This window comes from Protopterus annectens, chromosome 1.part2 (genome assembly GCF_019279795.1).
Source record: "Protopterus annectens isolate FY-2018-M chromosome 1.part2, PAN1.0, whole genome shotgun sequence".
In the NCBI taxonomy this organism is placed as follows: domain Eukaryota; kingdom Metazoa; phylum Chordata; order Ceratodontiformes; family Protopteridae; genus Protopterus; species Protopterus annectens.
The window spans coordinates 540,958,847-540,984,987 of NC_056727.1; the positions used below are offsets into that span (position 1 = coordinate 540,958,847).

Genomic DNA, 26,141 nt, shown 5'->3' on the forward strand with positions numbered 1-26,141 from the left:
CTAAACCTTCTCACCACAATAAAAAGAACATGCTGGAGGGATAGATTCCTGTCCCAGAGACTTCCCATACTATGGAATAAACTACCTATCTATATCAAACAAAGCTTCTCATTAGCACTCTTCAAGAAAAATCTTGATGACTGGATGGGAAACAGGAAATTCATCCGGGGATCACTTCTGTGGCTCTGCTCGACAGTGGCCCAGGAAAATAATTTTCTTGGGTGGCAAAAGCCAGTGTACCTTTTTGGCTGGGCTTGTATAGGCCCCAGGGCCGATAGCCTAGTACCTACCTATGAACTTATGAACCTATAATAAAAGCTACAAGACCATATCTTTACACACAGCATTGTGGCCTTCCATGAAAACCCAGACCAATTTTGCATAAAACCAAGATGCTGTTATCTATTTCAGAAATGTCTAAACTGTCATCTGTCACTTCTGTTTATTATCTATCAATCCTAACCCCAAGCAGATATTCTAAAAGATTTCTTTAGTATAACTATGATTCTGTAGCCAGAAACACCTTTTATTCTCCAGGTAAGTAGAAGGTTTATAGCTATATGTAAAGTTTTATATTAGAAAGATCAGTAGTAGACAAGACTTTGACTTACTTAGATCACTGTCAGAAAATCTTTACTGTTGTCATTTGTTATAATCTAGTTTACCTTCACTATCTACTGGCAGTATCCCCAGCTACCTGAAGAAATCAGTATAGTTCGTGTTCATAAAATTAATTCTCCTCCTTCTGTCTCGAGTTTTATGTTCTTTTCTTTGACAAGGAAAAAAAATAAACGACAAACCACTGATGAATCACATCAGAACAAAAAACTTTGTAAAAAATGTGAAATGTGAAATAAAAGCTACTGTTAAAATGGCATGGAATTCCTTCTTTGATAATGAACAAACTCTTTGATAACTTAACTGCTGCGCTGCCCCTTTAAATGGAGGTGGTCACTTTTTCACACATTCTACTTCCTGTGCTCCCAAAAATGAAATGAAATAGAGTAGTTGCTGGTAATATGGGTTATATACGCTAGCTGTAATTATTTAGCTTATTTATTGAGTTTGCTTGAAACTCTACTGATTCTGAAGTGAGGAAACCAATTCTATAGTAGGTCTGCATTTTTGCTTTAAATCTGCAAAGAACCTTTCCAACAAAAAGTCCAGAGTGAATTTTAAACCGTCTTCTATACTTCAAAGATACCACAGACTGAAACTGAAGCACACAAGACCAGAAGCAGGCTGCAGAGAGAAAAAAAGACATGCAGAATCTGTATGATACAAATCTTACATCAGAGCAGTACTGTGGGGATTACAGACAGAAACTGAAGCTATTTTGCAAGTAAGGTGAGGCCTTTGTATCCTGTGTGTTCCCAGATATTCTAGCCACAGTCCTCTGTTCCTGCATGAGGCAGTCAGTCTACATAAGGTAAGGGAGACTTCCAAATGAAAAATATTAGGTAACTTTTTTTGAAGACGATGTGCTGACTTGCAGCCTTGACTTCTTAATTTTCATTATGGAAAGTTGGCATTTCTTAGTTAATTTCTGTTAACTGGTAATTAACATGTAAATAAAATGAAATATTTTTAGATGTAGACAGGTAGTTTAGAAAGTGTCATTAAGTTCTATACACTTTGAAACCATAGTGTTTATAAGTGGTGAGGAAAACCTGTCGTAGTCTGAGTAAAGAGTACTGTTCCCAGTATAAAAGTTTTTATTTTTAGGTTAGTTGAATGTAACACTTGCTTATATACTGGTTGTTGGGATTGGGAATAAGGTATCCGCGGTGGTGGTGCTGCAGTAACGTTGTCGCCTCACAATAAGACGCTGTCCGGTTCTATTCTCAACTAGAGCGTCTTCTGCGTGGAAACATGCGTGAATGGGTGTACCTTCGTTGAAGGTTGTGTGTCAGGGCTGGCAACTCAGCACGTAAAAATCAACTGCCAATCATTAGCAGACCGGAGTTCCACTGTGGCGACCCCTAACTGGGAAAAGCTGAAAGACACAGCAGCAGGGGTTGGGAATAAGGCAAGTTTTAAATAGTACTTGAATTCATTTACAAAGTTAATACAGTTGCAGATGATGGGTTTTGTTTTAACATGCATTTTTTGAAGAACAGGAAGACTGAAACTAAACGGTGTAAGAAACTTCTCTGTGTGGAAGATTTTCAATCCATATATATCTAGTTTAATCACTGTATATTAATCATATCAGATAATGGTAGTAGAAGTAGTGAACTTAAACTCGTCCTAAGTCAAAAAAATAATAAAAAATATATCATTTGAAATATTTTATAGAATTATTAAGTATTCGAAAGTAATCCAAGCAGGGTAGGCAGTCTGTTTCCTGTCAAAAATCCTTTATTAAGTACAGACAAGCGATCCAAGTAAAACAAAAATAACAGAGTAATAGTTTCCTCACAAGTTTTCTAACTACAAAGTGCTATTGGTATACATATTAAATTCACATCCCTTCCCATATCAGTGGGACATTTGAGCTGGTCCTGCCCTACTTAGTAGCTGTCATAATAACATAATAACGTATTTTGTACTTTAAATAAAATTAATAATGATGTGATACCTGTTATTTAACCAGATTATTAAGTCTGTGATTTTATCCAAGACAATATACTACATGGCTGGAAATATATAAACCTTAGACCATATGGTAATCTAAACATATATATAAATATATACATATACACTTTGCATGCAAAAAATCCATTGTAAAAATCATATTCTATTTCCACTTGTTTAGTGAGTTGTTTGAGACTTTTTGGGGATACCACTCAGATTACTTGTAATGTCTTGAATTATTGACTAACTGTAATTATCAATGCACTGAAAAAAAAAAAAAAAATATATATATATATATATATATATAAATAAAATAAAAAATGCCAAGGGTTGGGCATTGGCATAATAGTTAAAATGTTTACCTCACAGATCCTAGGTACAGGGTTTAATACTCACCTTTGAGGAAATTGATTAATCTTAAAATAGTCCACAAGGGCAGCTAGCCTAGTACTTACTTATGATTAGGTTACAAGGGACAGAGCAAAGATATATTGTCTGGGAGTGCTTAATGTGCTATGAACTCTTCCCTGGCTGTCCTTTCAACAACACAGGTGAACAATCTTTGAGTTTGTTATTTTACTTTGTTTTACAGCACTGAAAATACGTGCTGTTTAATAGGGGGGGGCATGTCTTCTTATCTGCGCATGCGGGGGGTTGTGCGAGAGTGTGAGGATGCTTGTATATGTGCACATGTAGTGGTGCACACATGAGGGGGCTTGTTTGAATGTGTGAGGGTGTTTGCAGTTTTGTGCATGTGAGAGAGATTGTGGGTATTTTTGTGCATGGGTGAGGGTTCACATTTGTGAGTGTGCTTGTTAAAGGGTGCAAACCTTACAAATCTTCAGTATGTCAGTTCACTACCTAACTATCTCCCTTCTCCTTTTACTATCTATGTCTACGTCATACCATACATTACCGCATCCCCTAACCCCAGCACCTACTCTTATAACCACTACTATGTCAAATCTCCCACACTTCTAGTGTCTCCTTACCTATTTCCAATCTCTTCCTCCAACTTGTTTATGATCAAAATATATCCAAATGTAACCCGTTCCACCTGTATAAAACGTAGACCTACCTGCACCCTGGATCTACTCTCCTTTTTTGCTTTCTTTCTTTGACACTCTTCTTCTGGATGGTGACATTCACCCCAACCCAGGACCTATCACCTCTACCTCTCTCAGTCAAACAACCCCCACCTCACCCCCTCAGCCACTACCCCACTCCCACACTCCTCCACCTAAATCTCTAACTATCTTCTCTCTTAACATCCAAAGCATTGTAAACACAACTACACAATTGCACTCATGGATCTGCAGCAGCTGGAGAGGCCACAAAAGTTCCTCACCAAAAGGATAAAGGGTCTCAAACATCTGTCCTATGCTGCCCGACTGAAAGAACTCCAGCTCTATTCAGTCGCTTACCGCTTGCTCAGAGGTGACCTTTGCCTAACATACAAGGCCATGTCAAACCCAGATTTGATGAATATGCTTCACCTCAAAAAATCTAGATCCATCAGAGCCACAAGGGCGGGAGACTTAAACCTTGACACGGCTATTAATAGGACGTGCTGGAGGGATAGATTCATCACCCAAAGACTCCCTATGCTGTGGAATAAAATCCCGGTATATGTGAGGCAGAGCACCTCGCTGGCCTTGTTCAAGAGAAATCTTGACCAATGGATGGGAGATCGCAGATATACCCCAGGGATTACCTCAGTGTCACTGCTCGACAGAGGCACAGCAAAATAATGGGTATAGTTCCCCATACTAAAGGGGTGGCGTAAGCCACAAAACTATGGGCTAGGCTTGTAAATGCCCTCGGGCAGATAGCCTAGTATGAACTTATGAACCTATGAACCTTAACTCACCTCATATCTTATCCCTCTCAGAAACCTGGCTAAAGCCTTACATCTCTAACTCAGAAGTCCTTCCCCCAGGCTATAACATATTTCATGTAGACAAAGCAAATAAGAGAAGTGGGGGTGTTGCCATCCTCTGCTCTGACTAACATAATCTCCCCACTCTCAGTTTCCTTTCCCAGCTTTGCTACTGCAGAAATCCTCATTGTAAAGTGTCATCTTAACCTTCAGAAAAAAATTGCCATTGCATCCATCTATATTGCCCCAGGTGACAACATTCCTATTCTTGAAAACATTCTCTCCTGGCTCACCCAATTATATTGAATGAAACCATGTATAATGAAGCCGTTATACCTGGTGATGATGGTTAATATAGATTGGGCCTCACTTTCCTCCTCATCTCCTACTCATAGTCTCAATTTATACAGCTTCCACCAACTCATATCTTCCCCTACCAGGACCAACAAAAACTCTACTTCTGGATCTATTATAGACTGGATCCTTACTTCTGATCCCAGTCTTTATCATAACAGTGGCATTCTTCCTAACTCTCTAAGTGACCATTCCCCTGTCTACATCCACAGATACTCCCAACATTCACCCAAAGAACACCTTTATAAAGAATATTGCAGTCTGACTCATTTCAATCCAGACAAGTTTAACTCTACACTGTCCAGTCTCAATTGGACCTTTCTTTATAACCTCCCCCTTATTGAAGCTGTAACTGCTTTCATTAAGATATTTCTTCATATACTGAACACCATGGCTCCATTCAGAAAAGTCAGGGTAAAATCAGACTGTGCCCCCTGGCTCAGTAAGCCAACACACTCTGTCATGCACCAGAGGGACGCTGCCTGGAAAACGTGGGTCAAAAATAAAACTCCTCTCCTAATACAATGCTACAAAGAACTTAGAAATGCATAAAAAAACTAGTCAGCAAAGACAAAAAAAAAAAAAAACATTCTTTGCCTCCAACCAATGTAGCCCACATACAAACCCTAAATAATTCTGGGCCACTGTTAATAAAATCTTCTACTCTGTTAACCCTCCTACCCCCAACCCTTTCCCTCTCATTACTGCCACGTAGACTGCTGCTCTGTTGAACAATCACTTCATACAAACAGTTCAAAGACTCAACAAAATCCCACTGTCTCCTCTCAGCCTTTTCCTCCCAATCCTTCTTCCTCTGATAGATTTTCCTTACAGCTAGTTCCCACTACCCTCATCAAATCCCAACTGAATAAACTCAAACCCTGCGCTCCCTCTGTTGACAAATTATCTGCCTAATCCTTAAAATTGCTGCTAATTTTATTGTTTACCCAGTCTCTATTCTTATAAATAGTTCCATTACCGAAGCTCTTGTCCCTGAAATGTGGAAGTCCTTTAATACTATCCCTCTTCACAAAGGTGGAAACTCCACTGATCCATCCAACTATTGTCTGATTGCTATACTATCCCCTGTCTCCAAAATTCTAGAAAATGCATCCACACTCAGGTACTTAAACACTGGCTTGATAACAATCTACTAACTGCCACTCAGAATGGCTTTAAACCCCACCACAGCACATCTTCCTCACTACTCATTCACCCAAACGGTAGCACAAGCCCATGATAAAAAACTACTTGTTTCCTGCTTATTCCTTGATCTCTCCAAGGCTTTTAATACTGTCTCCCACTCTAAACTGTTAGGTAAACATTCTGACCTTCATGTTTCTACCTCCTCTATAGGTTCTCTAGCTACTTATCTAATAGACAACAATCCATACGCTGGCAAACTGTCTCCTCCCCATTTTTGTCTGTCAACACTGGTGTTCCTCAAGGCTCTATTTTGGGTCCCCTCTTGTTTAATATTTTCACAAATTCTGCAACTAACCTTCCTACACTTTTACAATATGCCGACGTCTCCACCCTTATTACCACCACCCACAGCATCCCAGAACTCCTTGCTCTAACCCAAAACACTTTCATTTCCATCGAAACCTGGCTCACTGATAATCAACTAATATTAAATACTAAAAAAATGAAACTTCTCCTTTTCCTTCCTAAAACACTAGCACAACATAAACCTTCTTTCTCCATCACCTCCCTTAACAATACCATCATCACAGCTGAACCCCATTTTAAATTACTTGGTGTCACCATTGTTGATGAACTAAAATTCGACATACACATCAACCAGTGCATAAAAAAACACCAAAAACTAGGTTTCCTGTACTGTAATCATAAATTGCTTTAACCCTCCACCAAACCCTCCATTGCCCTGTCTCTTCTCTTACCCTGTCTTCTTTATGTATCTCCAGTCCTTACTAACCTTCAGGCATCTCTTCTTTCCAAATTAGAGCAAACGTACAATAAAATAGTTAGATTTGCCTCCAATCTCCACTATAAATCCCACCACTGCCTCGCCCTTAAGTCATTACAATGGCCTGAAATCCATAAACAACTTCTCCTTCCACAACTGCATATTACACACTCCATTCTCTATGACCCCACTTCCTGCCCCATCATCTCTAATTTTAGTATCTCAATATAACCCCCGACGTTAGCTTCGTACATCCAACAAACATCTTCTGGACATCTACAAACCATCAAAAAATATTGGAAAGTCACTATATAAATACTTGGTAGCTCACACCTGGAACTCCCTTCCTCTTAACATAAAATGTATCCCCCATAAGTTCCAGTTCAACTTGACCTTAAACATGACCTACTAAAGACCTGGACCTGTCCTTATCCAGCTCCAGCCTGATTTATATTGCTTTCTTACTAAATCTACTGTTTTACTTTAATTATTTTTCTTTGTTCTCTTTTCTTTCTTCTTTCTCTAATAATTCTACTTTCTGTATTTCTATATCATGTACTCGTAAATATTTATGCATTTTTTGCATACTTCCTATATTCTTGTACTCATAAATATTTTTGCATATGAATTATCTTACTGTTACTTTATGTATATACTAAAACTAGCACACAGTTGTTTAGTGGACTTCATTTTGATGTATAACTTTTTGTTAATTTAAATATTGTAATGTTAAATCTTTTTTAAATGATTGCAATTGTATTTCTCCTCAGGTCTCCACTGAAAATGGGCCTTTGGTTCAATTGGACCAACCCGGTTAACAGATGACAATAAATAAATAAATAAACATTTGTGAGTGTGTATGAAGGTACACGTGTGGAAGTGGTTATGTGTATGTGTGCGTAGGTATGGGGGTACTTTGTGTGTGGAGGGGGCTACTTTTGTGTCTCTGTGAGTGTATGACAGCTGCTTTTATGTGTGTGCATCTGTGAGTATGCATGTGAGGGTGCTTGTTTGTGTATGTGTGCTTGTGATGGTGCTTGCATATGTGTAAGTGTGAGGGTTCTTGTGTGCTTGTCTGTGAGTGCTTGTGTGTGTAGGCATGCATATGAGTGCTTGTGAAGATGCTTCTGTGTGCACATGTGATGGGCATTTCGTGTTTGTGTGTGCACGGGCACAGGTGAGGGGCTTGTGTGTGCGCATGCAAATGCAATGAGCTTAAAGCTATACACTTTTCAGGGCTACTTGTGGAAGTCTGCCTGATACATGTCTGCGCTTGTGGTTTGCGTATGCATGGGTGCACATGTGTTTGCATGTGTCAGGGTGCTGTAATAATTGCACATCAGTGTACTGTGTGTCTGTGTGTGTGTGTGTGTGTGTGTGTGTATGTGTGTGTGTGTGTGTGTGTGTGTGTATGTGTGTGTGTATGTGTGTATGTGTGCTTGTGAGAGTGTGTGTACATAAGGGGGCTTGTGTGGGTGCTTCTATATGGGCTTGTGAGGGTGCTCATGTGAGTGGATTTGTATGAGTGTGGTAGGGTGCTTGTAGGAGTGTGGGTTTGAGGGTGCACACATGAGGAGGCTTGTGTGAGTGTGCTTGTGTATGCACATGTAAAGGTGCACACGTGAGGGGGTTTATAGATGTGCACATGTGAGGGGAGCTTGTATGAATGTTTGCTGGTGCTTGCGTGTGTGTGTGTGTGTGTGTGTGTGTGTGTGTGTGTGTGTGTGTGTGTGTGTGTGTGTGTGTGTGTGCACGTGGCAGTGCGTGCATGTGAAGGGTTATGTAAAGGTGTTTGCAGTTTTGAGCATGCACTTGTGAGGGACACTATGGATGTTTTTGTGTCTGGGTGAGGGTGCACATTTGTGAATGTGCTTGTGGGATGCTAATGTTCGAGTGAGCAGGTAAAGGTGTGAGTGTGTGTGGAAATATAAAAGGGTTCCCTGGTGGGAGTGCTTGTGTGTGCCCGCACATGTGGGGGTAATTTGTGTGTGGGGGGGTTGCTTTTGTGTGTCACTGAGTGTGTGAGAGCTGCTTTTATGTGTGTGTGTTGCTTTTAGGTGCGTGTCTTTGTGTGTGTGTGTGTGTGTGTGTGTGTGTGTGTGTGTGTGTGTGTGTGTGTGTGTGTGTGTGGGTGTGTGTGTCTGTGTGTGTCTGTGTGTACACATGTGAGGGTGCCTGTGTGTGTGTGAGTGTGAGGAATTCTTGTGTGCCTATGTATGAGTTCTTGAGTGTGAGGTTGTGCATGTGAGTGTTTGCCTGTGAAGTTGTGCATGTGAGTGCTTGCATTTAAGGGTGTGCATGTGTAAGTGTGCACGTGTGAGGGTGTGTATGCATGTGTGAGGTGGCTTATATGTGTGCATGCTCATGTGAGTGGGCTTGCATATGTGTGCACGAGCAAGTGTGAGGGTGCTTCTTATGTGTGTGTGAATATGTGTGAGGGGGCTTGTGTGTGTGCGTAGGTGTGAGGGGCTTGTGGTTGCGCACGTGTGAGGGGCTTGTGTGTGCGCACGTGTGAGGGGATTTGTGTGTGTGTGCATGTGTGAGGGACTTTTGTGTGTTTGCGCACGTGTGAGGGGGCTTGTGTGTGTGTGTGTGTGTGTGTGTGTGTGTGTGTGTGTGTGTGCAAATACGTGTGAGGTGGCCTGTGTGTGTGCTCATGTGTGAGGGGGCCTGTGTGTGCATGCACATGTGAGGGGGCTTGTATGTTTGCACATGTGTGAGGGGGCTTGTGAGGGTGCTCATGTGTGAGGGGGTTGTGTGGTTGAGCACATGTGAGGGAACTGTGTGTGGGCGCGTGTGGGGGCGTGTGTGTGTGGGCTTGTGTGTGTGGGCACATGTGGGGGGCTTGTGTGTATGGGCACACATGTGGGGGCTTGTGTGCATGGGCACATGTGGGGGACTCGTGTGTGAGCACGTGTGTAAGGCTTGTGTGTGTGGGCACACGTGTGGGCACACATGGGGGCTTGTGTGTGTGGGCACACATGGGGGCTTGTGTGTGTGGGCACACATGGGGGCTTGTGTGTCTGTGTGTGGGCACACATGGGGGCTTGTGTGTCTGTGTGTGGGCACACATGGGGGCTTGTGTGTGTGTGTGTGTGTGTGTGTGTGTGTGTGTGTGTGGGCACACATGGGGGCTTTGTGTGTGTGTGGGCACACATGGGGGCTTTGTGTGTGTGTGTGTGGGCACACATGGGGGCTTGTATGTGTGTGAGCACACATGGGGGTGTGTGTGTGAGCACACATGGGGGTGTGTGTGTGGGCACACATGGGGGTGTGTGTGTGGGCACACATGGGGGTGTGTGTGTGGGCACACATGGGGGCGTGTGTGTGGGCACACATGGGGGCCAGTGTGTGTGGGCACACATGGAGGCCAGTGTGTGTGGGCACACATGGGGGCCAGTGTGTGTGGGCACACATGGGGGCCAGTGTGTGTGGGCACACATGGGGGCCAGTGTGTGTGGGCACACATGGGGGCCAGTGTGTGTGGGCACACATGGGGGCCAGTGTGTGTGGGCACACATGGGGGCCAGTGTGTGTGGGCACACATGGGGTGGGCTTGTGTGTGTGGGCACACATGGGGTGGGCTTGTGTGTGTGGGCACACATGGGGTGGGCTTGTGTGTGTGGGCACACATGGGGTGGGCTTGTGTGTGTGGGCACACATGGGGTGGGCTTGTGTGTGTGGGCACACATGGGATGGGCTTGTGTGTGTGTGTGGGCACACATGGGGTGGGCTTGTGTGTGTGTGTGGGCACACATGGGGGCCTGTGTGTGTGGGCACACATGGGGGGGCCTGTGTGTGTGGCCACACATGGGGGGCCTGTGTGTGTGGCCACACATGGGGGGGCCTGTGTGTGTGGCCACACATGGGGGGGCCTGTGTGTGTGGCCTCACATGGGGGGCCTGTGTGTGTGGCCTCACATGGGGGGCCTGTGTGTGTGGCCTCACATGGGGGGCTGTGTGTGTGGCCACACATGGGGGGGCCTGTGTGTGTGGCCACACATGGGGGGGCCTGTGTGTGTGGCCACACATGGGGGGGCCTGTGTGTGTGGCCACACATGGGGGGGCCTGTGTGTGTGGCCACACATGGGGGGGCCTGTGTGTGTGGCCACACATGGAGGCCTGTGTGTGTGGCCACACATGGGGCCTGTGTGTGTGGCACACATGGGGGCCTGTGTGTGTGGCCACACATGGGGGGCCTGTGTGTGTGGCCACACATGGGGGGGCCTGTGTGTGTGGCCACACATGGGGGGGCCTGTGTGTGTGGCCACACATGGGGGGCTTGTGTGTGTGGGCACACCTGGGTTAGGCTTGTGTGTGTGGGCACACATGGGCTTGTGTGTGTGTGTGTGTGTGTGGGCACACATGGGGGGGCTTGTGTGTGTGTGTGTGTGTGTGTGGGCACACATGAAGGGCTTGTGTATGTGTGGGCACACATGGGGCTTGTGTGTGTGTGTGTGGGCACACATGGGGCTTGTGTGTGTGTGTGTGGGCACACATGGGGGGCTTGTGTGTGTGTGTGTGGGCACACATGGGGGGCTTGTGTGTGTGTGTGTGGGCACACATGGGGGGCTTGTGTGTGTGTGTGGGCACACATGGGGGCGTGTGTGTGTGGACACATGGGGGGCTTGTGTGTGTGGACACATGGAGGGGCTTGTGTGTGTCTGTGCACATGTGAGGGTATTGTGTGTGTGCGCGCACGTATGTCAGTGTGTGTGGTGTTTGTGTCAGGGTATTTTGTGTGTGTGTGTGTGCGCGCACTTGTGAGGTTGTGTGTGTATATGTGTGTGTGTGTCTGTGTGTGTGTGCGCGTGCACGTATGAGAGTATTGTGTGTGTGTGCGAGCACGCATGTGAGGGGCTATGTGTGTGTGTGCGTGCACATGCACGTCTGAGGTTATTGTGTGTGTGTTTGCACATGTGAGGGTAGTGTGTGTGCCTGTGTGTCTGTGTGTATGTGCACATGTGAGGTTAGTGTGTGTGTGCGTGCACATGTGAGGTTATTGTGTGTGTGTGTGTGTGTGTGTGTGTGTGTGTGTGTGTGCGTGCACATGTGAGGTTATTGTGTGTGTGTGCGTGCACAAGTGAAGTTATTCTGTGTGCACACGAGGTTATTGTGTGTGTGTGTACACATGTGTGAGGGTATTATGTATGTGGGTGCTCACGTGTGAGGGGGCGCACGCGCGTGTGTGTGTGTGTGGTGAGGAGACTTGTGTGTGTTTGTGCATGTGCGCATATGTGTGAGGGGACGCGCATGTGTGTGTGATGAGGGGACTTGTGTGGGTGTGTGTGTGTGCGCATGCGTGCACATGTGAGGGGACATGTGTGTGTGCCTGTGCGTATGTGTGAGGGGACTTGTGTGTGTCTGTGCACATGTGTGAGGGTATTGTGTGTGTGTGTGTGTGTCTGTGCACACGTGTGAGGGTATTGTGTGTATGTCTGTGCACACATTGTGAAGGTATTGTGTGTGTGTGTGTGTGTGTGTGTGTGTGTGTGTGTGCACACGTGTGAGGGTATTGTGTGTGCGCACGTGTGAGGGTATTGTGTGTGTGTGCGCATGCACTTGTGAGGGGACTTGTGTGTGTGTTTGTGTGTGCGTACATGTGAGGGTATTGTGTGTGTGTGTGTGCACATGTGTGGGGGGACTTGTGTGTCTGTGGACACACGTGTGAGAGCCTTGTGTGTGTGGATGTATGTGAGGGGACTTGTGGGTGCATGTGAGGGGACTTGTGTGTGTGGGTGCATGTGTGAGGGGGCTTTTGTGTGTGTGTGTGTGTGTGTGTGTGTGTGCACACGTGTGAGGGGGCTTGTGTGCACACGTGTGAGGGGGCTTGTGTGTGCACACGTGTGACGGGGCTTGTGTGTGCACACGTGTGATGGGGCTTGTGTGTGCACACGTGTGAGGCGACTTGTGTGTGCGCCCGTGTGAGGGGGCTTGTGTGTGCGCCCGTGTGAGGGGGCTTGTGTGTGCACACGTGTGAGGGGTCTTGTGTATGTGCACGTGTGGGGGTGCTTGTGTGGATGTGAATGTGTGAGGGGGCATGTGTGCGCATGCACACAATTGTGTGGAGGCTTGGGTGTATGCATGTGGGCACATTTTAAGGTGTGTGTGTGCGCACATGTGAGGTTGTGTGTGCGTGCACACGTGAGTTTATTGTGTGTGTGTGTGTGTGTGAGGTTATTTTGTGTGTGTGTGTGTATGCGCACGTGTGAGGTTATTGCGTGTGTGTGTATGTGTGAATGCGTGCATATGTGAGGTTGTTATGTGTGTGTGTGCTTACGTGTGCACACATGTGAGGCTGTGTGTGTGCATGTGTGAGGATATTGTTTGGATGTATGTGCGCACAAGTGAGGTTATTGTTTGTGTGTGCGCGAGCATGTGTGAGGTTATTGTGTGTGTGTATGCACGTGTAAGGGTACTGCGTGTGTGCATGCGCACATGTGCGGGGACGTGTGTGTGCATGCGTGCAGCTGCACCTGTGTGTGTGCATGCGTGCAGCTGCACCTGTGTGTGTGCATGCGTGCAGCTGCACCTGTGTGTGTGCATATGTGCAGCTGCACCTGTGTGTGTGCATGCGTGCAGGTGCACCTGTGTGTGTGTGTGTGCATGCGTGCAGTTGCACCTGTGTGTGTGTGTGTGTGCATGTGTGCGGGTGTACCTATGTGTGTGTGTGTGTGTGTGTGTGTGTGTGTGTGTGTGTGTGTGTGTGTGTGTGTGTGTGCATACGTGCAGCTGCACCTGTGTGTGTGCATGCGTGCAGGTGCACCTGTGTGTGTGTGTGCATGCGTGCAGTTGCACCTGTGTGTGTGTGTGCATGTGTGCGGGTGTACCTATGTGTGTGTGTGTGTGTGTGTGTGTGCATGCATGCAGGTGTACCTGTGTGTGTGTGTCTGTGTGTGCATGCATGCAGGTGTACCTGTGTGTGTGTGTGTGTGTGTGTGTGTGTATGCATGTGTGCAGGTGTACCTGTGTGTGTGTGTGTGTGTGTGTGTGTGTGCATGTGTGCAGGTGTACCTGTGTGTGCGTGTGTGTGTGTGCATAAGCACCTGTGTGTGTGTGTGTGTGCATGCATGCAGGTGTGTGTGTGTGTGTGTGTGTGTGTGTGTGTGTGTGTGTGTGTGTGTGCGCGTGTGTGTGCGTGTGTGCATTCATGCAGGTGCACCTGTGTGTGTGTATGTGTGTGTGCATGTGTGCAGGTTCTCCTTTGTGTGTGTTTGTGTGGGTGTGTGTGCATGCATGCAGGTTCACCTGTGTGTCCGTGTGTGTGTGTGTTCATGCGTGCAGGAGCACCTGTGTGTGTGTGTGTGTGTGTGTGTGTGTGTGTGTGTGTGTGTGTGCTTGTGTGTGCGCACATGTGAGGCTGTGTGTGTGTGCATGTGTGTGCATGCACGTGTGAGGGGAAGTGTGTATGTGTGTCTGTGTGTGTGCGCGCGCATGCATGTGTGAGGATATTGTATGTATTTGTGTTCACACATGTGAGGTTATTGTTTGTGTGTGTGTGTGTGTGTGCGCAAGCGAGCACATGTGAGGTTATTGTGTGTGTGTGTGTATGCACGTGTAAGGGTACTGTGTGTGTGTGTGTGCATGCGCATGTATGAGGGGACTTGTGTATGTGTGTATGCGTGCAGGTGCACCTGTGTGTGTGTGTGTGTGTGTGTGTGTGCATGCGTGCAGGTGCACCTGTGTGTGTGTATATGCATGTGTATGCGTGCAGGTGCACCTGTGTGTGTGTATGTGTATGCGTGCAGGTGCACCTGTGTGTGTGCGTGTGTATGCGTGCAGGTGCACCTGTGTGTGTGTATGTGTATGCGTGCAGGTGCACCTGTGTGTGTGCGTGTGTATGCGTGAAGGTGCACCTGTGTGTGTGTGTGTGTGTGTGTGTGTCTGTGCATGCGTGCAGGTGTACCTGTGTGTGTGTGTGTGTGTGTGTGTGTATGTATATACGCATGTGGCTGTGTGTGTGTGTGTGTGTGTGTGTGTGTGTGTGTGTGTGTGCATGAACGTGAGGTAGATTTTGTGTGTATGCACTTGTGGTAGCGTGCATGTGCATGCATGTGTGCTTGTGTGTGTGTGTGCTTGCATGTGTGGTTGTGTGTGTGCTTGCATGTGTGGTTGTGTGTGTGCTTGCATGTCTGGTTGTGTGTGTGCATGCATGTCTGGTTGTGTGTGTGCATGCATGTGTGGTTGTGTGTGTGCAAGCATGTGTAGTGTGTGTGCACGCACGTATGGTTGTGTATGTGTGTATGTGCACATGCACCTGTGGCTGTGTGTGTGTGTGCATGCACTTGTGGTTTTGTGTGTGTGTGTGTGTGTGTGTGTGTGTGTGTGTGTGTGTGTGTGTGTGCACCTGTGGTTTTGTGTGTGTGTGTGTGTGTGTTGGTGCTTGTGCGTGTGTATGCACATGGGTATCCTCAAGAGGGTGTGCATGGGGGTGCATTTGTGTGCTCCTCTGTGTGTGTGTGTGTGTGTGTGTGCCTGTGTTTGAGCTTGTGTGTGTTTGTGTGCATGTAAGGGTATATGCGAGGTTGTGCTTGTGTGTGTGCCTGGTTGTGTGTGAGGGTGCTTGTATGCATGTTTGTGAATTAGGGCACTTATGTGTGCGTGCATGCATGTGTGCTTGTGTGTGTACATACCTGTCAGTGCATGTCTGTGCACATGCCTGTCAGTGCATGTGTGTGTACATGCCTGTCAGTGTATGTGTGTGCATGCATGTGTGTGTTCATGCCTATGTGCTGTATGCATACCTGTATACCAGTGTGCGGGTGTGCTTGTGAGGGTGCATTTGTGAATGTGCCTGTGCTTATGTGTGTGTATGTATGTCCATGCTGGTGTGCCTGTATGCATACTTGTGTGCATGTGTGTGTGTCTGCATGTGTTTCTGTGTGTGTGTTTGTGTATGTGAAGGCACTGGTTTTGTGTGTGTATGAGGGCTGCTTTTCCATGTGTGTGTATGTTGAGGAGGTGCTTGTGAGTGTGTGCCTTTGTGGGATGCTTGTGTGTCTTTGCACATGGGTGGGCCTTCCTTGCATGTCCTCATGCACATGGGTGCTTGCTTGTGTATGGGGGGGCCGTGCTTGTGTGTGCACATGTGCACTTGGGGGGGCTTGCTTGTGTGCACACACACACAGGGGGGCATGATTGTGTGTGTGCACACATGGGAGTGGCCTGCTTGTGTGTGTGCACACACATGAGGGGCCTGCTTCCATATGTGTGTTTGTGTGCTTGTGTGTACTTTGTGTGTGCTTGCATGTGGTCATGTGTGCATGTTCAAAATCCAATGATGTGTTCCAAAAAGAGATATTTATGATAAGCTATTTGAATTTATAGAACATATTAAATATACCATAGATTTTTAAAAATTTAAGTACAATTATTTTATGATCTTTTGTTTCCTTGTTACACAACTTATCAAAGTGTTAAATAATCAAGCTTTTGTGTCTAGTAAATATAAATATAGATAGATCCAACATTATAGCATTTTACTAGTTGCCATCTGCTATTTCAAAAAAGGGTCTTTGTTAAGGGCCAAATGGTTAGTATAGTTAGAATGATTTCTTATGAAAACAGAATTGAAATGCCTGAATTGTGTGATCTGTTTTTTTTTTTTTTTTTTTTTTTTTGAGAGATGGTTACCCTTCTGGATTTATCTATGACCTGCGTAATGAGATCACTTATAAGAGAAGCTCTGGCATCTATGAATCAATTTAGGAGAAGGTAATTTGTACAGGATTAAAGGTAAATGTGAGAGAGTTGATGGATACAAAAAAGCTATAGTTATGACCTATAACCATATTTATGAAGTCCTGAAAAACAACTGGAACTTATTTTTAGTAGGAGGAATATTTTTTAAGGATCTGGGTGAAATATCCAGTGTGATATTTAGGAAATATAGAAGTTTTAAAAACTTATTGGAAATAATTCCATTCTCCAAGATTTACCAGGACAAAAAAGGTGGGATGTATAAGTGTGGCCAATATAGCCAGTGTAGAGATATACAGGAAACATAGTGATGCAGGGAACTTGGACAAGTACGAGATAATTTAGTTGTCAGAAAGGTGATATATGTGCCATTGTGCCATGATTGTACTGCAGTTTATATAGGGAAAACAGAGAGAATGTTGAGAGGATTTGCAAACATATCTGTAATATTAGTAAACATGATGAAAAATGCTCTTTTAAAGCATATTGTATCCCACACAGACCATTCTTTTAAACTTAAAATTAATCTGAAGGGGGGCATAGAAAGACTAATTGGGGATGGAGGAACATTAAGTGGTAACTTTTAACTGATGCAGGACATGATCATGGTCTGAATGATACATTTTTCAACATGTACTTTAAACTTAGTATTTTGACAAAAAAATCATAAAGTGAACAATTGAATAAAAAATCAACAATTAGATGAAAAAATCATCTTTTAACCTCAAAAAGCTGGTTATTGAAACCATTTCATTCAACCCTGGAAAAATATTGGCGTTGACCCTTAATTGCCATAACAGCTCTTTGTATTCAAGCCAGTAATCCATAGGATCTCCTCTCTCATCCCATCTCAGCACATCAATACCCACCCAGGTCACAATTTTAAATTCACAGTTCTTGAACAGCTGACTATGGATGAGAGAGGAGGTCCTATGGATTACTGGCTTGAATACAAAGAACTGTTTTGGCAATTAAGGGTCAACGCCAATATTTTTCCAGGGTTGAATGAAATGGTTTCAATAACCAGCTTTTTGAGGTTAAAAGCTGATTTTTTATCTAATTGTTGATTTTTTCATCTAATTGTTGATTTTTTATTCAATTGTTCACTTTATGATTTTTTGTCAAAATACTAAGTTTAAAGTACACGTTGAATCATGTTTTATAGTTAGTTTGTTTTTATCTTGCTTGTATAATTGTGGATCAAACAGGGAGTCTGTACCTTTAAATGCCTATGGTGTTTTTTACAAATTGGTTTGGAATGTGTTTGTAATGAGTATTTAAGGAGTGGGGTGGAGGCAGTCTGTTTTTTCTGAAGAAGTCAACTGTAATCTGTGAGGAAAGCACTTGAGAATAAATTTTATCCTTGTTTCTTGTAACACCAGCCTACTTTGTGATTTCTCAGTTTGTCTTAGTTGGTTGAATGTTTCAAAGAAAAGTAAAACTCTTTTACTTCTTACAAAGCTTTTAGCTGAAAGGCAGGGCTTCATTACAATGAAACTGATTTTCATCACATGGATTTTTTTTGTGTGGTCATTCCATATAATTCCTTTTTTCCCGAATATCTTTATTTGAATTTTCATGTAAATATGTATCAAACTTTTTCAACATGTAATAAGCATTTGTACATACAGATTACTACTTTTTAACATATTAGAAAAAGTAACAGAAAAAAATAAAGTTAATAACATAAAAACTATGTAAACCAAGAGATAAGTGCCATCTTATGATTTTAATTGCTACAACAGCAGTATTACACAGTACTATGAACTTTAGTTTATGAGTGAAAATTCTTGGTACTATTTCTTTTCTTTGTTAATTTAGCTTATCTTTATTTATGTATATTTGTATTTATTGGAATATGTGATCGAGAAGTGTATTCCACAATTGTGTATAGTAGGAGCATTTGCTTTGGCTATTAACTATTAACTTATTAACTGATGTATATTTAATCACCATTTCTATAAAGCCATTCCATGATGTATTGAATCTGTCAAGCCAGATGTATATTTAATCACCATTTCTATAAAGCCATTCCATGATGTATTGAATCTGTCAAGCCAGTTTTGTAAGACATATAGCTTTGTCAATGAGAAAAGGGTAACTAAAGTATGTATTTTCTGTTTAGTTAGTACCGAAGGAGGAATGTGTAAAATAGCAAATTCCTAGGACACAGTAGTCTTTTCATACCCCATCTTTTCTTGTCCAACCTTCAACTAACACGACTTATATGAACATTTACAGCTTCAAAATATATGCAAAATATCAAGCTCTTTGGGCTTCACAGTGTAAACAATTTGGTGAAGATGTGAAGAAGTATTTATTATGTTTTATAGGAGTTAAATTAGCATTAAGGAGTTTAAGTTTCTTAAAATGGAGTAATTTTAAGAATAGTTGAATTGATTGAGTTTACTGATTATTTTAATTGTAGGTTGCCGTTTGAACAAGTACTCCAAATATAGGATATATCTTGCTATTTTATATGTATGATTAATTTACATGTATTTAACATTTTTTTAGTGTGAACATATTCCACAATACCTTACAGAAATTTATGGTGCTGTCATTAATCTTTGAATCCCCTTAGAGGGTTGAGGTCACTTCCTTGATCTGTCTAAGTAGCTTTTAGGAAGGTTTAGGTAATTTCTCAAATCACTTATTGAAAGTTTTTTATAATTATAAAGTCTAATATCTTCATGTCTTTAATTAAGGAGTAATTATTTAAATTTAATACATAGTTATTTAATTTAAGATTTGGATTAAGGTAAATTGGTTGTAAAATTTTAAAAGGGACTTGTTAGATTTAATTATTCAATTTTTTTGCAAAATAGTTATTTGACAGTTATTTAATTTGATTCTACCATTTTTTTTGAGGAAGGGTAATGTTTCAGTGTTATTTTTGGAATGAATTCTTAGATTATACCATTCTTTTACCCAGATAGGACTCCATTTTGTTTTTATTGAACAGCAATTGGAAATTGCTATAATTCTACTAGCATTTAGAGCTTAAAGTCCTGGAGACCAAACCTGCCAATCTTTTTGTGATAAATTAGTTTTTGGTATCCAATACGGATTGATTTGGGCTCCCATAGACATTTAGAGAGATTTGCATTTATAGTTTTGAAGAATTCTTCTTCTTCTTCTTCTTTTCCCGTAGGGTCGCCACAGCGGATCACCTTGTCCTTGAATGGCAGTGGAGTTTTACAGTGTCGAGTTGCCAGCCCAACCTTCCACAGAAGGCACACTCACACGCACACCTAGGGCCAATTTAGAGTGTCCAATCCACCTGCAGCATGTCTTTGGGATGTGGGAGGAAACCACCACAGGGAGGACATGCAGACTCCGCACAGAAGGCACCCCAGCCGAGGATCGAACCGGAGAACCTCTTGCTGTGAGGCGGCAATGCTAACCACTGCACCACCGTGGCCGCCCTATAGTTTTGAAGAATTATTAGGTATTATTATATTAGTTGCATTTGACTGGAACAGCGGTCTTGGTATTATATTCATTTTGATAATAGCCACCTTTGATTACAAGAGGAATTTTAATTTGTTCCATCTGAGAATGTCTTGTTCAATTGTTGTCCAAACTTTTATTAAATTATTTTGATAGAACTTATTTGAGCCATGGCAGAAAGATATACCCAAATATTTCAATGTATCATTTAGTTTAATCTCGGTCTCTGGAAAGTAATTTACTAAGTTATAATTTAGATTTAAAGGAAAAACAGTTGATTTATTTAAATTACATTTGTAATTAGAAAATTTTGAAAATATTTTAATTTACTGCTTTATTCTTGGTAGATCAGTATTAAGTAAAGTAAAATAAAGGTTTACATCATCATCAAAAGTTGTTAATGTAAGCTTTGTATTATTTATTCTATGAATCTAGTGAACATTTCTTTGGGTTATAAGAAGAAAGACTGCTTTTATATGTATATAAAATAAGTATGGGGACAGTGGGTACCCTTGTTTAGTTCCATTAATAATTTTTATTATTGAAGATGAAGTAGTCTTATTTATATGTAAAGTTGTGTGTGCATTTGTGTATAGAGTTTTTACTGAGTGTATAAAAGCTTGCAATAGGCTGAAATACAGCATTATTGAAAAGTGAATATCTAAACTGAGTCTATTGAAAGCTTTGGAAGCATCTAGAACAAGTTCAAATATCAAATTGTTATTTTGTCTAGATAATAAAATCATCATATCAAAAGTTATTGTGTGGTCAGAGGTTTGTCTGCCCTGAAGAATACCTGATTGATTAGGTGAGATTATACTTGGTAATAAAACCGGTCTATAATTTAGTGGGTTTTTATGTTGATATTTTCCTTGGGAATAAATATCGTTTTAGAATTGCTTATATATATATATATATATATATATATATATATATATATATATATATATATATATATATATATAGGTCTTTTATCCCATGTTCTTTAATGTAATTGAACTGACGTAATATAATTTTTGAGATTTTTTTACTAAAAGTTTTATAAAAGACTGCTGTATAGCCATCAGGTCCAGGAGCTTTGCCTGTCTTAAGATTGTTTATGTCTAGGATTTCTTTAAGGTGAAAGGTGCTTTAAGGAGGTTCTGCTGACTTTGGTTAAGTTTAGGAAAATCTAACTGAATTAAAAATGGATTTTTTTTTTGTAGTGTAAATGATGAGTTTTGCTTACCACATATTTGAGAATAAATGTCTTCAAAGATTTGAATAATTTCAGTATTTGAATTGTAAGTTTGGTTTTGGTATATGATTTTGGTTATTAAGGGAGAAGCTTTATTAATATTTATCATTCTTGCTAGTATTTTCGATAGAACTTGTGTCCATTCAGAATACAAATAATTTGTTAATGATTGCTGGTTTAACTAAAAGTGGATCCTTGCTGATGAGGTAGGTTACAGGATGCCACACCCTGGTGACATAATCCTATAAATTATGAACACACATACACATATACCAAAAAAGCCGGCAAAAAAGAAACAACATTGGTCATTTTATACAGAATTTCTCCTTATTCCTTTTGGGTGAGAATTAAGTACAATAAGGTGATCTGAGGATATAAAACTGAGTAATCAAGGTCAAAGGATTTTAATTCATTTCAGTTTGCTCAGTAAACATCACTAGCTTTCTTTCATTGTATTACTACTTTATATCCAGTTAGACAATGCCTGTTTACTCTGGAGGTCTGATGAGGAAAGTTCCATTGGCATTATAGTTAGTAATTACAACTGACAAAAACTGTAGGAGTAATGTATTCATTGTTTTCTCAGTAAAATGAAGTGCCAATATTTTTATAACTGTGTAATCAATGCAGATAGAGTATAAATGCAGATAGAGTGCAAGTGGATAGCTGTATATATCAGAATGCATGATGTCAAGTAGTATGTTACTGGATAGTATGGAATTCTGAAGTGATCCATTTAATACCATTCAAACCACCATTTATTTGTGTATGTTTTAGGCTAGTATGCATGTGCAGACATTTTTCATCTCCAAGTAAACTGCAGTTTTGATCATTTTCATGAAAAAAGCAGTTGCCATTGTTTGACAGTGTTCCTTTAGTGTATCGGACCTTTTTCAAATGTGTTATATGTAGAGAGGACTTTATGAATTGGTAAGAATACAGCTCTGAGTGTAACATACAGAGTTCACGAGTTTTGCCTATGTTTGAGTGCTAGCCCAGTTCAGTAACTTACTGCATGTTGCTTTTAAAGGTTAAACATGACCCTGTTCATTGATTCTGTATCACAGACAGGACTGGTCCATCAATCTGACCAATTTTCTCATTTCACTCTGCATATGATATGCATAATCTGTAATATAATGCATGAATTCCTTTCCTTAGACTATGTACTCTGCCTATACCCTCTTCACAGATACTGATGTCACTTAACTACTTTAAGTTAAATAAACTTCTCAGATAGTTAAAAGTAGGTTAATGATCCTACACAAATATCATCTGTGCCTTGTATGACTCTGCCATCATTTATAAGTAACCATTTCCTGCTACCATTAAAATTAAGGTTATCACTCACCTGTCTCCATACACACAGGTTCTCTCAACTTAGACAAATTCAGAATTAGTGCATAACCTTGCACAACTAGAATCAAATAGCTGATGAATCACTGGAACCACCACGACATAAAATCAAACAAATAATATATTTAATTAAAGAGAAGAACAAGCGCTTTCACGCACTTACTAGTGCGCTTCATCAGGTTACATTAAACAGGGCTGGTCCTTACCCTTATATACATTGAATAAAGCCCAATTAACAAATCAATTGAACAATTAAGCAAACCGATGTACTTCGCAAGAAACATCTCCATTTAAAGCAATGTAGAAATACATGCTTGTTCCAAATTACATCACCTCTATCAAGAATAATATATTTACATATAAACAATATTATTACTTTCAATTTTAAAACTTTGTCTCAAGACAAGCATAGTTTTATTAAAAACTCCGATACAACCAGAGATCAAAATAAAAACAATGTCATAAGCTAATTAATTCATTCCATATGCACTATATATAAACTGTAAAATCCAAACAAAGCCAACCTTGGTTGACCAAAAAGAAGAAGAAGAAAAAGAAAAGAAAACAGAAAAAAGGGGGGGGGGGAGAAGGGAGAAAAGAAGGATAGGATGTATAGGAAGGGAAAGAGGGGGGAAGAGGGGGGGGACGGGGAAGGATAGAAAAACAAAGGAAAGAAATTATATGAACATACCAAATGATAATGCCAAGACACCTGAATAAAAGGCATGGGAGAACATTGCCTATAGCCAACAAAAACCCCCATAAGTATTAGATGGCTGATCTAAAAGTGTGAATCAATCATATATGGAATAGGGAAATCATCCTGAATAAACACAAAATAGTGACAACTTATAAGAGTGCAGGTCTAATACTAAGCGTCGAATTCAAACCAGGCTCTATATGGGCCCTAAGGTTTAGGATCCACTTTAACTCATTCAATTCAAGAGCCCCTATTAGATCACCTTCCCTTCTATTAGGATATAGGATCTGTAGAACCCTAAATTTAAAGACATGAGCCGGCCATAATTGACAGTGTTTGGCCAAAGCATTGTTGATGTTTGCTTTCCTTATGTCGTATATATGATTGTAGACCCGGTCTTTAAGCCTACGTGAGGTCATTCCCACGTAGTAGGCTTCAAAATTTTCACATGTGGCCAAATAAACGACATTTGTTGTGTCACAGGTGGCATAAAATTTCGGTTCAAACACCATCCCCAGCTCTAACCGCTCAAATTTCTGCACTGTTGAAATAAACTTACATGTGCAACATCTCCTACAGGGAAAGGTTCCCTGTCTAAGTCTTGTCCTAATATCTAGGGGTTCAATTTTTATCTTCTCCCTGCACAACAATCTTTTTAGGTTAAAACAATTGCTATATCTAAAGCTTGGTCTTTCCCCCACTATTTTCAATAGGTCTCTGTCCATACTAAATAGTTTCCAGTTCCTAAGAATAATATCCTTAATATATCTTATATCATTCGTATATTTAACATCGTAGTGGACCTTAGTTCTCCTACTACCAGAATACCCACCGAAGAACCCATTCTTCAGTGTTGCTCCACAAATAGGGGTAGTGCTATTTCTAAAGTCCATAATTAATTGAAGTGGATATCCCCTATCCAAAAAACATTTAGCCTGAAAGTCCAAAAGACCATTCTCTTTTTCACCACTATTGCAGAGTCTAGTTACTCTCGACATTTGGTTTTTTACCACGTTTGGAAAAATATATCTTGGATGCATACTCTCGTAATGGAGTATGCCGTTCCTCCAACAAGGTTTTCTGTATAAAGAGGTAGCAATCTCATTCAAGACATTCTTATTAATAGTAATATCAAGATAATTCACCTCAATAAAAGAGTGCTCAAATGTGAATTCCAAGAATGTAGTGGTCGAACCCATATAGTCAACAAAGTCACTTAAAGACTCAACACTTCCATTCCAAAAAAGGAGAATGTCGTCAACAAAACGCCTGTACAAGATGACGTTAGCTCTATATCTATCATCATTAAAAATATATGTTTTCTCCCATTGATATATAGCTAAATTAGCATAGGCATTAGCACAGGGGGTGCCCATGGCCACCCCCCATGTTTGCCTAAACACCCTATCCTGAAACAGAAAAACATTATTACTCAGGATTAGGTCCAAAAGGGTGCAGACCGTCAACTGATCAGTATTGTCTAGATCACTGAGCTCAACTAAGCAACTCCTAACTGCATCAACACCAAACTCGTTGGGAATGCTAGTGAACAAACTTTTTATGTCTAGTGTAACCATCAGGGTATCCGGTCTTAGACTTTCCAATAGGGCGACATTTTTCAAATCCTCCAATAAAGTAAAGGAGTTCTTCAGAATGGTAGGTATAGTGCCCATCAAAGGACCTAACTTCGACTGCACAAAATGTGAAGCATGTTCAGTAACCCAAAGTTTCCCAGATACTATAGGTCGTAGGGGCGGTGGAAGTACCCCTTTATGTATCTTGGGAAGTCCTTTGATAAGGGGAATCAGTGGAGCCTCAATAATTAAATAATCATACAAACTTTTATCAACTAGAATCAAAGGAATTTCAAACTACTTTTACAATGCACTTCCATACCTTTGTAATGCACTGAATCAGAACACAAGCAGCACCATCACCATTGGCCCTTTTTGGTGATATAATTCATCATTTAATGCTATATTTCATCTCAGGCACGCTCTACCTCTGTTGTATTTTCCACCACACACCTGCATCAATATCTTACAGTCAGAATGAAATCACAACAGAACACTTTCCCTTACTATTTGCATCACTTCTTTCTGTAATTATTATGAATATAGTCTGTATATTGAATGCATAAGCATTGATTAAAATTGTGTTGCTTTTCTTTTCCTTTGTTAACATTATGTACAGTGTCAGATTGTTTGGCATACATCAGAAATTGTTTCTAAGTATGAATTTTACAGGACCTTTTGAGAAGATTTCTTCCTACGGCATTTTGTAAACGGATTATAGCCTTGTAGTGTTTACCAATGTTATTTATTTCATTCTTTCTTTAAATTTGTTTACTGGGGTAGGTAAACAAATGGGGAAAAATAAGTAAATGCATAAATAAATGTAGAAATACTGTTCTTCAATGATTGAACTTACAGAGTTTATGAATAAAGTGAACTTGCTTAGTTTTGTATGGTAGTTGAAACCAGCCTTGGGTTAATTTTGGGCTAAAACTTGTCTGTCTCTGTTCTAGTAGTTTTATGTAATGGAACAGTATTTGGTGCTGTATATCATACAGGTAACGTCAATTCAAGTTATTATGGATTTTATTGTTGGCGTATAAGAAGGCGATTACCCAATGCTGGAAAAAGTGTAAATACTTCATTTATACTTAGATTTCCAACTGAAAATATTTTTTACTGTAAAAAAAAAAATCTCTGCTGCTCATCTTGGAGAAACAAAACAGTTTTATATCTGGTCTGTTTGAATCTTTTCACCTGGAATAATTATGTCACAACAAAGGACAACTTGGTTCCATTCATTAACCCTTTACTATTTCCATGTTTTTCATTTTTCAATCCTTTTTTAATAGAAATAATGTTTATGCCGCTTTACACTGCAAGCAAGGTAGAAACATTTAAAAAAAATCATTGAGGGGGAGCACAGTGACACAGCAAATGGCA

The 26,141-nt window shown here is 41.3% G+C and overlaps 1 protein-coding gene across 2 annotated transcripts in view; it reads left to right on the forward strand.

Annotated features, from left to right (window-relative positions):
* The first annotated feature begins 989 nt into the window (after positions 1-989).
* LOC122790003 (zinc finger protein 501-like) overlaps positions 990-26,141 on the forward strand; it is a 146,758-nt gene continuing 121,606 nt past the window's right edge. Inside the window, exon 1 of one of the 2 annotated variants that reach the window (XM_044057527.1) lies at positions 990-1,429. The gene's annotated coding sequence lies outside the window, so the exon portion shown is untranslated. The remainder of the gene's footprint in view (positions 1,430-26,141) is intronic. The other variant, XM_044057536.1, reaches the window with a different exon arrangement.